At 40.3% G+C, this 14008-nt stretch overlaps 1 protein-coding gene across 1 annotated transcript in view; it reads left to right on the top strand.

Moving 5' to 3' along the window:
• Positions 1 to 14008, top strand: part of LOC113014370 (dolichyl-diphosphooligosaccharide--protein glycosyltransferase subunit STT3B) — a 104401-nt gene that overhangs the window by 22617 nt on the left and 67776 nt on the right. The window lies entirely within an intron of this gene.

Below are 14008 nucleotides of genomic sequence, written 5' to 3'. Positions count from 1 at the left end.
CAGCAATTTGGCAATTACCGCAGTCATTAGAATTTCATTTAGCATGGCTGCTTATCTTGACCTTGAAACGTACTTTCTTAGTCGAGGTGACAAAGTGACTGAGGTACTCTTCTTTCTGCCATTCTTACTTTTGTACTCGCCAGGTTGTTTTTTTCTTTTTCTTTTTTGTCTGGTTTCTTTTGTCTGTTCTCTTCCCATGAGCAAGACTTTTGTAACTTTGCAAGCAAGTCTTATACTCATAGTCTTTTAACTCCCATCTGGCCCTTCCAGCTATCCGGAGTTGCATTTCAAAGCAAGAAGAACTTGTTAGCCGTCACCCCATTTGCTTCATAAGCCACATAAACGCAGACCCTACCCTGGCGATCAGACCAAGCACTGGTGTTTTAAAGCTTTTTTCTTTTTTCTAAAAAAAATGTATTTTCCGAGACTTTGATTGCATGCTAATACCCCGTACACTCAGTTAATGTGCCAGTGAGGTTGTTAAGGAATATTCTTTTTTTTTTTTTTTTTTTTTTTTTTTTTAAATATAATGCTCTTACAGTTCCCATCTGGCACAGCATATGATGTGAATTCCCAAGGGATTTGTCTGTCAAAATTCATCTCTTTCCTCTCTGTCAGAGGTTATCATTCATCTTAATGATAAAATAAACTGTCGGTACTATGAGTTTTTTCAGAAATATTTTATAGAGATGGATGATGTAACGTCATTCAGAATATTTAGAATGTTTTCATAGACGTTCCATTTTTCAACTCTTTAGTCAGTCCTGCAAGTATTTTTCACCATTTTTTAATTTTTTTTTTTCTGGAGCTGATGTCGCCAGTCTAATGGTAGGCTTTCAGAATTGCACTGGACAGCTCTTAATGGTAATACTTTAACATTTTGCTTAAAAATGTCAAACATTAACATTTTTGGCCTCCCCATCTGGGAAGATTGGCAGTGTTGTTTTATGTTACTTCAAACTGCACACTTCTAAAGTGTAATACAATTTGGATGCGTGGGCTGTAATAGATGGATTAATGATAAATGGATTGCTCTGTGAAAGAAAACTTCAAGTGTGAGTCCTACCTTTTATTTTCCCTTTATATTTGTAGTAAATGCAAAATAAAAAAAGTGCAGCCAAGTCCTCAGAAGTGCTTTTTTCATTTTTGACACAAAGTGGGATTTATACTTTTTGCTCAAGGTATGTCACAACTGCAAACCCCTCCTGGCAAGCCTATGCTGTAACCTCACATAGACCCTCCCCTACAAATCTAATTACATGGCGTGTCAACAGACTGCAGCGACTGCCATTTGGCCAGTTCACTCCTGTGCATTTTCAGCTACTAATTCTTCTGCCACCATTTTTCTTTCTTTCTTTCAAATACACTAAAAGACAATGGATCAGCCCAAACGGAGAAACTGCAGAGCACCGCAGGCACACAGAGCAGAACTCTAAATGCTGGCAAGCATCTAGGCTACATCATAGACTCTAAATCAGGGCTGGGTGATTAGTTTTCTCGAGAGGCCACATTACAAATTGGGAGGGCCGCACCAATGAGTTTATAGAGAGCAGAATTGGATTCGGCTTATTGGTGTGGCCTGCCACACCAGTCCCAGTTCATCATGCGGCCCCTTGGGAAAATTAATAAATAAACCAAATGGACTCGAGGCAGAAATGTAAATTTAGCTCAATTTTGTGCATGCTTTAATTTGAGTTAAACTTTGACATGTGGGTACCAGAGTCATTAACACTGACTTTGTGGTGAAGTCATAGTTTTGACTGGTAGGTGGATTTTAGCAAACGGTTTGGTCCGACTGGGGTCGGGCAGGCTCAAGTTCATTTGTTAATAAGCTAATTTCATTCAGAGTTAGAATTAATAAGCCTTTTAATGTGAACTGATGTGGCATGTGTTAAGGGCACAGTGTGGAACTATGGTTTTAACTTTCTGCGACACCATTTCTTAAACTTTGATACAAGGTGCATGAGCGCTCAAATGGTCCCATCTTGATAAGCGGCATCTTGCCGTTGGCACAAAGCTTGTCTTTCAGGGGAGTATGCTAGTCTCAACATCATTTACTTGTGGAGGGAAATCAGAGGGATTGTTTCTTCCGTTTGCATTTCTGGGCTGCACTTCAATAAGGAGTTTGGAACTCTCTCCTTCATCACCGTCTCTTCATTTAATATGCATGCAGGTACACACCTATGCACATGCACGCCCGTACTGCAGTTGCTGCAGCCAGAGCTGACATAATGTCGTTATGCCGCTTCCAGTGAAGGTTGGGTTAAAGTAAAGTAAAGTGTGCATGTTAGTCCCCGTAGGGAAATAGTTCCTCTGCATTTAACCCATTCACCCAGTGAAGCAGTGGGCAGCCACCAATGCAGCGCCCGGGGAGCAGTGTGTAGGGACGGTACCTTGCTCAGGGGTACCTCAGGGTAGCCGTTCAGTGGAGTCGAACCACCGACCTTCCGATCATGGTGCCACCACTCTACCTACTGAGCTATCCCTGCCCACTTTTTTTTTTTTTGTTTTTTTGGGTCCCGTTTGACGTGGCCGCTAGACAAAAGCTGAATTTGGCGGGGAATAAACTGCACTCCCGTCTCTCAGGCTCACCCGTAATAGGGTGCTGGATCTGTTTCCGCCTCTGGCTGGGATTTGCTACCCAGACGAGAGTGAGCAGAAGCCTTTGCTCTCATCCACCACTCCAAACCTATCGGGTATGAGTGAGAGAGAGTGGAGTTTTTATCCAAGATGAGCTCATTGTTGCCTTTTATGTTTTTTCTTTGCCCTAAGCCCAGTTTTCTACTAAGATGCTATCACTGTGCATTTCGCACAGATACATTATCTGCGAGTGCTTGCGCTGCTTGATTTTTATCTTTGCTGAAGTTTCAAAGTCGGATTAGGGCATCCGTGTGTTTTCAGTGTGGAATAAGCGATAAGATTCCTGCTCACTGGGAGTTTGCACACACCATGGTTCATATCATAACAGTGCTGACCACTTGGCAAAGCTGTGATGTTCCTCTTATAAAAGCTGTCATTTTGGCTATCATTTTTATACGCTTTGTTGGTTTTCTTTAGCGATAACCTTAGGCAGCGGAGCAGCTGCACGAGCTTGACACAAACAGGCAGTAATGACTTGACGGGAACACATTTAAAGGGCGATCATCTTTTGATGTAACAAAAAACTGAAAAGGTATTTGGTTTAATTTGTCACTGGAGCAGGAGGATTTGGAGCTGTTCTCCCGTAGTCTCAGTTCTCGTAATGCCTTGAGACGAAAATAGGTCAGACAGCTGTTTTATTGGGCACCACATGTCGAGAGGTGTATAAAATGTTGTTAACTCAGACAACAGTGACTCAGTCTAAGCATTACGAAGTCTTGGTGCATGGCTTCAGACACAGAGTTGCATTCAGAAAGCCTTGGCCTGAATTAAGAGTAGCATTGCATGCAGCTACAGTATTCTCTATTTAGCCACAAGCAATTTTTCATCCTTGGCACAGAAGGCCTGAAGTGTGGAAGCTTTGCTACGTCTGGGGTGACATTTAATTGGAGGAATAACAAAAGGCTCATTGTCTTTCCACTGCTGGAAATTACTACAGCAATTTTGCCCCCACCCCCTCAAAATCAGTGTCCTCTTCCTTTAGTGCAATTATGCATGCAGAGTCACATTTATGACGGAGTAGTCTTTTCTGTGTTGTACAAAGTTGAAAAGCCCCCTGTGGTGATATCAGTATTCGGCATGGTAGCTCATTAAATTACGTGAATCGTTAAGGGTTTTAGACATCAAACAAGCGCTCTTTGGGTTGCTTGTAGTGGAGTCGTGTTGCCTGTGTTGTCTACGTTCACCTTTGGCTTCCACGAAGGAGACCTGATCTGATAAGAAATCTTTAAGGCAACCTTATATTTTATTTATCTTTTTTTTTTTATTATTAGGAAAAAGGGGGGAAAAACCCCTAGAAAGATTCTCTGTCTGTGAAAGTCATCTTTTTTTCTTTTTTTTCTTTTTTTTTAATTTTATTATCTTCTATCAAGGTCAAATTTCTTTCAAAGGCAGCCACACAAGCTCATAAGAGATTGTTATATTTGTTTTTTTTTTAACTTAAAGTGAATGATATACAAATTCATGTACATTTTTCAATTTATAATAGAATTTGAGCTCCCAGTCAGCATTTTCAGCTGAAAAGCTGCTTCAAGTCACACTTACAACTCAAAAAGATGGACCAGCCCACCGACCCCCAACTTCAAAATCCAAGATGTTGCCATTGCATGTAAACCTTAGGAAAACTTGAAATTTGTGCTCTCACATAACATCCTCAGTTTTCTGACTTTAGCTATCACCAAGCGTGATAGCTGTGGTTGTAAGAAGACTTCTAGTCCTGAACTCTATAGGAAGATGGCCCTTGGACTTTATGGGCTCACTCACACTAAATGAAACTTAAGACAATTTTGTTTATTCTTTTAGAAAAGGGGATTATTCAGGGTTTGGGCATTAGTCAGTGAAGATGTAGGTACACAGTCAGGTCTGAACTCTTGCTTATCACGTCTGATTTTAAACATAAAGATAACGATTGCGGAAATGCTCATGTAAAGGCTTCCAAACAGCATTTCATAAACCAGCGGGTGATGTGACGTAGCTGTGTTCACAATCTATGCTCCTTCACCACACTGCTTATGCTGCTAGATTCAATAGTAGATATAAACATGTTCATTTTAGATCTGTTTGCAAAGGTGGTTTTCACATCCACAGTGTGTAGTAACACAATTCTGTTTCCCCCAGATCTGTCAAAACCCTGGGCACATCAAAAAGCAACCATTTGGAGGAGTGTAGCTGGTGACTGCTGCAGCTCAGACAAAGTTTACCCAGTCTTGCTTTATAGATAAAAATACACCAGTGCTGTCTTCTGCAAGGGGTCTGTGATGGCCAGCCCATGAAATCATAAACAATGCAGTCTCTAGTCAGACTTCACATCTGTAATAAAACCCAGAGCTGCATGGGTACACTGAGTCAAGACTCTGAAACTGAGGATGTGGCATGCACACACAGTTTATCATTATCATCGATAGAAAAGTAGCTTCCTTCCACTTAATTCATATCAGTTTTTTAAAGTTTCCTTGTAGTTCTGTGTACTCTTTCAAGCGGTTTTTATTTTTAAAAGTAACTCTAACAGTAGGATAATGAAATACTGTAGCTAACCCAATATTTGTGATACAAAACTCCCCAATGCTTAGGCCCGCCAGGTGGTCAGTTTAGGCTCAATGTGCCGCCGGACTTGCAGTACACTAATGAAACCCTGCAATGGATTGCACAAACTTCAGTACGTCTGTGCTGTCCTTTGCACTGAAGAGACTGTAAGTTTTGGGAATTTAAACACCTCAGACTCCCTTGTGAAAGACTGAAACACTGATTTGTCACCACTATAGGAGAAGAGGAACGGAGTAGGAGAGGGAAGTACACCACTCTGTCCTCTCCCATTATCTTACAGCCATAGAATATGAAACAGCAGAGGCAGCCATGTGTTAGGAAATAATGATGAAGGGACCGCAGTGGTACAGAAGACGGTGTATAATTACTCAGCCCTCGCAGTAAATTTTGACCCCTCAGGATTTCCGAACCACAGCGGCAAGCCCATTCATGCAGATATGGCAGCTTTGGGGCAGCAATAACTTGTGTTGTGATGTAGGCAAACTGTCCTAATGATTGTCGAGTTTGTAGAGAGGTTGTAGAAAGCGTCTCGTATCTGCTAATCTTGACTAGGGTGTTACTGAGTGCCTCGCACTGATATTTAAGCCAATGAGCCATAAATGTCTCACTGGCTTTCTCTACTATCGCTTAGTGACTCTGCAGCTCATAGTGAAGCCATTATGCTCAAAGGGAGCAGTAATGTTTTATCCAGAGGAATCAATTGTATGTAGACAGTGTGATTGTCCACAGCTGTGTTTTTAACTTGTAGTTTTATGGTTTCATTTCTGGCCATTGCACAGTTTTATAGAGCTTTTTCTTCCCCCTCTCCCTGTTTCAACCTTTCCAGCAGCAGGTGGATGTTTGAATGAAGGAAAGATGATTTTCAAGCTGTAGTTGGCTGTGGGCAGCTGCCCTCAGTTTACCCTCACTGCAGGATTTTCAGCCTAGAGCTTCACACTGGTGGATTTAGTATGTTTGTGTAGCTCCAACATGTTCGGGTCTTTCTAAGCATTACAGCGTGGAACACAGCACAGTGTGAATTTTTGTGGCTGTGCCATAATTTAAAAAAAAAAAAAAGGAGAAATCTGATGTTGCTACATTGGCTAGGATACTTGTATACACTTTCAGTTTGTCAAAAAATGTCGTCAGAATTTGCACAATTGATGTCTTTCCCTCCAGTCGATAACACATTCACACAGCAACCTGCTGAGAGGCGAGTGCTAGCTCCTCCCCTCACGAACAGCTGATGTTGTTGGCGTTCACAACACCCAACAACACCTTTAGGAAGAATTTTAAAAGGTCAGTAAAATGCCTATTTCAACAGCATTGAAGTATCGAGCAGTTATTATAAATGTTAACCTGATCAGTGAAGGAATGCACCTGACATAACAATTTCGCCAATTCAGACATCTGCTGTGGTAACCCCTGTGGAAAAAGTACTTTTGGATGCTCTTTTATCCAGTGTCTGAATTTATTATTATGGTAGCGGCCAATAGCTACGCATAAAAATTTAAAACAGACTCTATTGTTCACGCTAGTTTGTATTTTGAGGGCGACAGTAGGGCTGTGCGATATGACCAAAATCTCATATTCCGATATTAAGACATCTATCGTCCCGATAACGATATAAATCACAAAAATGTAACATTTTCTGTTACTTCTGTGAATCTCGGGCAGCTCGACTTGCGGGAAGTGTTTCCAGCTGGGCGTCACGTACCTGGCATCGAGTTTTAACTGATGCATGAAACTATACATTTTTAGACATAAGTTGTAACGGCCGCCGTTTTCTTTGAGTATTTATTACACGGCGTGCTGCGGGGAAAAGCCTGTTCTAACGTTTGAGTCTAAGGTTTATCTTTTAGCACCTGACGGCTTTTTTGCTTCTCATCCGTAAACACTCTGCATCTTTCACGTGATTCAGTTTATTTGAAAAGTCTCAACAGGATCTTGAGCTTTATTGTGAAAGGTTTATGTGGAACAAGCGGACACGCGGTGGTTTTACCGTCGTTGTTGCTAACGACAACTCATAAAAACAAACGCTTGTCTGTAGTGTGGTTATATTAAATGTAAGAGAAAGAGAGAACTTTAAGAAATTAGCCACTACAGTGACCATCAAAACCATGAAAAAAATATTGCCGTAAACTGTTTATTTTGCGACACCACGAAACAAACGATAGCGTAAAATGAAACGATAGACGTTTTTATATCGTCATCCGATATATATAGTTATATCGAACAGCCCTAGGCGACAGCATCGTCAGCAGTATTACATATATGATCATTGCCCTTCTCATCACACCTTGTCAGTAGCCCAACTTTAGGTTCTCCCCCCCCGGAAAATATCACGCAAGCAGTTCAGAAATGAGTTTTTCCTCACAGAATGCCTTCAATAGAGATCTCAGCCTGTGATGATTAGGCCCATAATTATTGCTGCTGTTTGTCCTCGGTGTTTGTATTTGTGATATCTGTTTGATTAGCCACCCGTTATGACAGCAAAGCTCTTTCTGTGCCAGTAATTACTCCCTATCTCTGGAATTCACTACTGCCTGCTGTCTCTGCTTGGCTCTCCCAGTGCTTTCCCTATTTTTGGTCGATGGCAACAGTGGGTTTTGATAAAAGAGAAGCCTCTGCCCCAGTGGACTCCTTGGCTAAATGTGGAATTGGCGTGCCTTTCATCCATTTCCTTTGATTCACACACCGCAACTTGAAATTCTGTGACTTTGTGCTTTTGGGAACATCACATTTGTTATCTCCCTCCTTACCTTTTAAATGGACTGGAAGTACAAATCTTTAGCTCTCTTCGAATCACTGTTGTTTCAGAGGCACTTAAAATAATTCTAAATCCTGCATTTTGTATTGGTGGGCTTAAAGGCTCAGCAGCTTTTAAGATGGAGTAAAGAAAGGAGAATTTATGCCCTCCAATGACTGTCTTCAGGAATGTGGTTTAAGAAATCTGTGGGAAATCATCATTACATCACCATTATCATCATTCAAAAAACAGTGATGATTTCTATAATACATTGACGTTACCATGTGGTAGTCAACTAGTTTGTCCACACAGCAGTTAGCAAGACACATTTGTGCTTGCTTTTAATCTGCAGTGCTAAGAACTACGCTTTTAATTTCCCATCTGGCATCCATGCAGTACGCAGTGAATGTCACCGAAACAGCTGTTGCAATTGAAGTCTACTCGTCAGTTGTCAATCCAGCATATTCATCAACTGGGATATTTGAGAGCCTTTGCTTTGGAGCAGTCATATGAGATTACGGAGGATGCTACATGTCTCAAAACTGTTATTTTGGCTAAAGATGATGGATGTACCCGGCAAATTAGTAGTTCCTTTGGAAATGTAATGGGAAGTTGCGGATGAAAGACCTCGGTTAAGCAGCTGTGAGTTGGTAAACGCCTGATGTGTTACAGGTTGCTGTAGGTGGGTGTGTATTTTGAAAGCTGGTTGTATGGGTGGATTGTATGGTTAAATGTATCTTTGGTGTTATGAAGATCAGTTTTAACATTCTGTTTCTGCCTGTATTTTTGCAAAAAGCGCACCTTGAAATTGTATCTGTTTCTAATGAATATTCCAATGAAACTGTCAGTGTGTTTTTTATTTTTTTATTTTTTTTTATTTTTTAAATGGAAGACATCACTGGTCGCCAATAAAAGAAAACTAGAAATGTGGAAAATTAGAACTGTTGAACCTACTTGAGACTACTCTAGGAGCAGCACAGTTACCCCCATCTGTTTGTGCTAAACATACAAACTGCAGTCATTTCAAAGAACATTTAGCTTGGTGTTTCGCAGTTGGAATAGTTTAATTCTAACAGTCTTAATCACCAGGTCAACAGGTCTTTTCCAATATGAAATGCTGATGCTTCTGTGATTGGTGCTCAGTCTTTCCATGCTAGTGATGGGAAATAAAGCAGAACTTCTCTGTGCTGGCCAGGCGATGTACTTTATCACTGATGTAACATAATCGCATTAGGAACCGATTGCCCATGTTATTCTGGTTTAGTGAACTAATGGATCTAGTCAGTTTGCTTTGATCCATGAAAGAAAAAATATCAAGTCAATAAAAGAAGCTACTTTAAGATTGATCACAGTAAATACTTTTGTTTTATTAAGGTTCTAGTTTACTGTGGCCCCCTCCTTTTTGTTATACCCACATCTTCATCTTACCTAGGACTATTTTCTGCACAGTAATTGCTGTGGTGTTTAAACCTATACTTGTGGGGGTTCACATTTCTCATTTTCTTCTGAAAGTTCTAATCAATACTGGCCCCAGTTGGTTAATTGTATGCTGCACCTCAGTCTAGTGTTATTGAACACAGAAAGCAGAGTTACCTAATGGCTTTGTCATTGACGGTTTCTCTGCACGTCAGCCTACAGTTTTGCAAGTGCTGATAATCTCGACCTAGCCTATTGAGACTGGCTCACTGTCGCTGTTTGCTTTGGTTTCCAAAGTGCTGTTTGATATAAAGCTTTCTTCCTATATCCTCAGAAAATTCCCCCCTCCATTCTCTTCTTTCTACTGAATAGCCAAGGAATAAATTTCTTTGCTTCAAATGAAACTTGAAAGTCTTGGTGATATAGAGAAGGGAAAAATATAGACTCATAAGTTTTATTTCTGTTCTGTTCAAACTTTGTAAAAATCCTGCTTCAAAATAAAAACCTTACCTCACACCAAGTTTCATCAGTCCTGCTGTTGTAAATTATTTTTCCACAAGGTTTATCATAAATATTTGTTGTAAATGGTTGAGTCACAGAGGCTTTGTTTGCTCAACCAAATGTTCAGACCATCAGTTAAACAAGCGGTGCTATGTTATCAATTAAACTGAGGGTTAAGCTTGTCTTGACCTTGGTGTGTCTTCCTAATGTCTATGTTGGCCTCATTGGATTCAGTTGACCAAGCACATTCTTCTTCTTCATCCTATCACAAAGATCATGCTGAGAGATTGCATTGTGTAGATTGCTAACTTCATTCAAGGTGTTTAACTTAAAATGCAGGAATCTATGGAGTGTGAAATGAATCTATGTACCAAACCTTCGTCTTAAATTTCTCAGACCTCGGCAACCCTGCGCTCTCCACAGGTAGAATCAGCAGCAGGCCTTCACCTCATGCATGAAGGCTGAATGCTTACCATTTTGTCCTTCTACCCAGTTCTGGCCATTATGCTTTATATTCATGAGCTGGAGAGACTGTACCATGATACAGGGGCAGCTCTTGTGGAGTAGAGCAGCTTGTCGATGTGCCCAAATGTCCAAGTGGTGTTGGGCAAGATGTTGATTTCCAGATTACCTCGATGCATCTATCCGTTTGTGAAATGGTTTGTTGTACAATTAGGATTATACATCTTCATGCTGAGATTTAGTTAAAATTTAGCTCATTTAGCTGAAGGGCAATGAGCTCAGAAGAATCAGTACTTCTAGAGTTTGTCAGAATTTAGAAAAACGTTTTTCGTGGGTTCCAGTGCTCAGGCACAACTTTTACTTTGAAGATGAATGCTCTTATTTCTGGTTTGCATCACAATTTAAATACTTTAACTAATATTTTGCAACTAGTTTGTGAGTCTTTGCGGACAAGTTGGAGTCTTCATCTGATATCCACCAAAGCAATCACAGGATTTTCAGTGAAGCACTGTGTGCTGGCAGAAACCATTCGTTCGACCACCAGTCAGCAAGACACAATTTTCTATGAGGTCACTGACTAGTCTCTAGTCTGTCATAACTGGGAACTAGCGATTGATTTCACAGCGACTGCCAGTAACCAGTTGCAATCAATCATTTGCCCCCAGCGATGGGTGTTTGCCAGGCAGTCATTAAATGGTCAATAGGCCTGTGTAACGGGAGTCTAATGGGTCTTCACCGAAGTCATGGCGAAGGTCATATCGGCCGTTTTACAGGCACTTTTCTGTTTTCACAAGAATCATCATTTCAGTGAAGCAAGATCAATTTGTGCCAGATAGAAATGTTTGCAATCCTTGTTGACTTCTTGGTTAATTAGTCAGTTAATTGCTGTTAGTTTGTGCAGTATAGGGTTAGGGACTATGCGACTATCTTGTTGACATCTTGGTTATTAAATGATCTCCTGAACTAATTGTAATATAAGTATATTGCAGAAATTATTATACAGAATATGCATAAATTTGAAAGGTGTCCAGAGCCATTTTTGTTTTCATGAAATCATATTTAGTTTTAATAATCCAGCACATTAGAGATGATTTTGCTTTCGACAGGTTTTCATTTGAATAGTTTGGTTAATTCTTATTAAAAACCTCTTAACTACTTTGTTTACTCCAGACACCATTAATTAAAAAAAAAAATCAATTAAGGCTCTATTTGACCAGTAACCACAAGAGACCTAAATTGGATTTCATAATAAGTTTGAGATTTAACTTCCCCATGCTTTTGTTTTTCATCAATTCTTTTTTTTTTTTTTTTTAAATTAAAAAGTTTAAGCAATCATCTCAGCACGTGTACACACAAATGGTGTGTTGGCTTCTTGCTTCAGACTTGCTTTGCCTGCAGTCACCTGTGTATCCCCGACTGCTTTGATAATTTACTTTCAGCGACTCTCATTGTTGTCTTTTAGCTCAGGTAAGCATCTCGTCGTACCTTGCCAAGAATATGACACAATTTAAGATTGATTGTCCTATTAGGCCCATAAGGTATTAAAAGCCTGTGTCTTTGTGATGGGTAGGCATTGCCAGCCTGCGCACGGTTGTGAGTAGCAGTCTAAATGTGTGTGAAAAGATAATTGGGATGTCAATAGCTGGGACTCTTGAAGTCTGATGTCAGGAGAATGTAGACCTCAGTGGCTAACTCCATCAAATAACTGCATTTTACACAAAAAAGAGCGCATCCAAACAGTGAAGCTCGAGCCACAAGCTTTCTTACATATTTGTTGTTATAGAAAGAGACACCACATTGATGTATTCACACAACAGCACCTAGTCAAAGAAAAGTCTTTATGAGACTGCTCTATTTCAGAGCTGAATAACTCTGCTCCCCACAGCCTTTTTTATAACCGAACAAACTGAGAATTTTTATTATGACTGTCAAAATGTGGAGGTATTGGAGCAAATAAATAGTGCTGTGTGTCAGATGGATCCCAGTTAGAGCTGGAGCATAGTAATGTCTATTTAAGGTTGTCTCTGATGATCTAAGATGGAAAATTCAACTTTAGCTTTGATTCATTAGTTTGAGCGGGCACTAATTTGGCTTTTTGCATACTGCCATGATGTTACATCTCTCAAGATGCGAGAAAGCAAAACTATGAGGTTGGCTCATCCAGCCAGCTTCCTTTTTTTATTTTAATTAAATCATTTTTAAACCGCTTATCCAGTTTAGGGTTCCTGTAGGGTGGCAGGGCTAACACAAAGACAGTCAACCATTTGTACTTGGATTCACACCTAGAGCCAAGTTAGTTCATTTAACATGCATGTCTTTGGACTCTGGACATTACGGTTTTCACCCAGAGGTTGTTTCTCTTGAGGGTTTTAACATGGCTGTACCCATTTTTGGGTACTGTCTCTCTAAGTTTCCATCATGTGTATGGAGTCGAATTCCACAGTCTTTGAACTGCAGTGTGCAACAGTAGTCTTGTTCTGCTCTGTAGCCTCTGTGAGCTGCAGAGCTGGTTCTGCCTTGTGTATCCCTGCTTCCCTCTGTCGCTCCAGAGCAGGACAAGGACCACTCTCGCCAATTTCAGACCAAGATGGTGGAGTCAAACCATGGGACAAGACACTCCAAGATCACTGACCTCATCATATAAAAGTATCATATCCCTGTTATAGTAATGCAATGTGTTCACCTTCCTTAGCATGCACAACAACATGACAAGTCCTGATGCGTCTGACGGCGAAATTTGCGTGTCAGCTACGGATTACAATTTGGTACCTAAAAAGTGTGCTACATCGACAACCTCCAACAGAACACAGTATTTTTGCAAAATATGTGAGGAAACTTTGTTTCCAAATTTAACAGGAAGTCTTGTCTCACTACTTGAGGCAAAAACACACCGAGTAAAACCAAGCGACAAAGGGGACTTACAGCAGCTGGTGATGTGACCCAAATGTAATCAAATGACTCCACCGAGCATCACTGGAGCACTTCACTCTATATGTCAGGAAGATGGAAATTACTCTTGCAGGTACTAGTGGAAAAGCAGGGCTGTGAGGAGCTGGTTTAAAAGCCCGACTGGAGATGCAACATCCCAGGTTTATTATTATTTTTTCTTTCAGTTTTATTATGGGATAATATTGTGCAGCTCCTGAAGAGTTACAAGGTTGTGTTACTTTAGTTATTGTTGAACAAAAATGCTATTTATTTATAGTATAAAATTAGATTTACTTACTGCTTAGAAATGCTCCTGCCTGCGAGCTGCAAGCAGTGATAACACATTCAGGATTTTATTTTTTTCTGTATCGTTGTAGATTCCGTTAGCGCAAATCTTTCTTGAAGCACTTGTATAAATTTGAGACTGCATGACCTACGCCTAGTTAGCAACTGAACTTTCAAAATAACATTCAGAGAGATTGCTTACACATCTCATTGTCATTATCCCAGATAGAAGGGTAAAATATACTCGGGCTTCCCAATCAAGAGAGGTCTCTGTGGAATATTGGGTTCATTTACTGATGCAGGTCTGTACCATAATAGTTTTATTTATCAGCACAAGTAAAACAGTCACTCACTGCTTTCTTGATTCAAGCATACATTTTATGTGCATGCGTAAATATATTTTTAAGTGGGTACAGCCTGCAGGTTGACTGATGAGCAGATTGGCATGAAATGATCAATATTTTCTAACAGAAAGCTAACAGCCTTTGGACTCAGTCTGTTGTGATT

The sequence above is a fragment of the Astatotilapia calliptera genome, chromosome 22 (assembly GCF_964374335.1).
Source record: "Astatotilapia calliptera chromosome 22, fAstCal68.1, whole genome shotgun sequence".
Lineage (NCBI taxonomy): Eukaryota > Metazoa > Chordata > Actinopteri > Cichliformes > Cichlidae > Astatotilapia > Astatotilapia calliptera.
The sequence above is the reverse complement of the archived record's forward strand: the minus strand, read 5'-3'. Positions and strand labels throughout refer to the sequence as shown.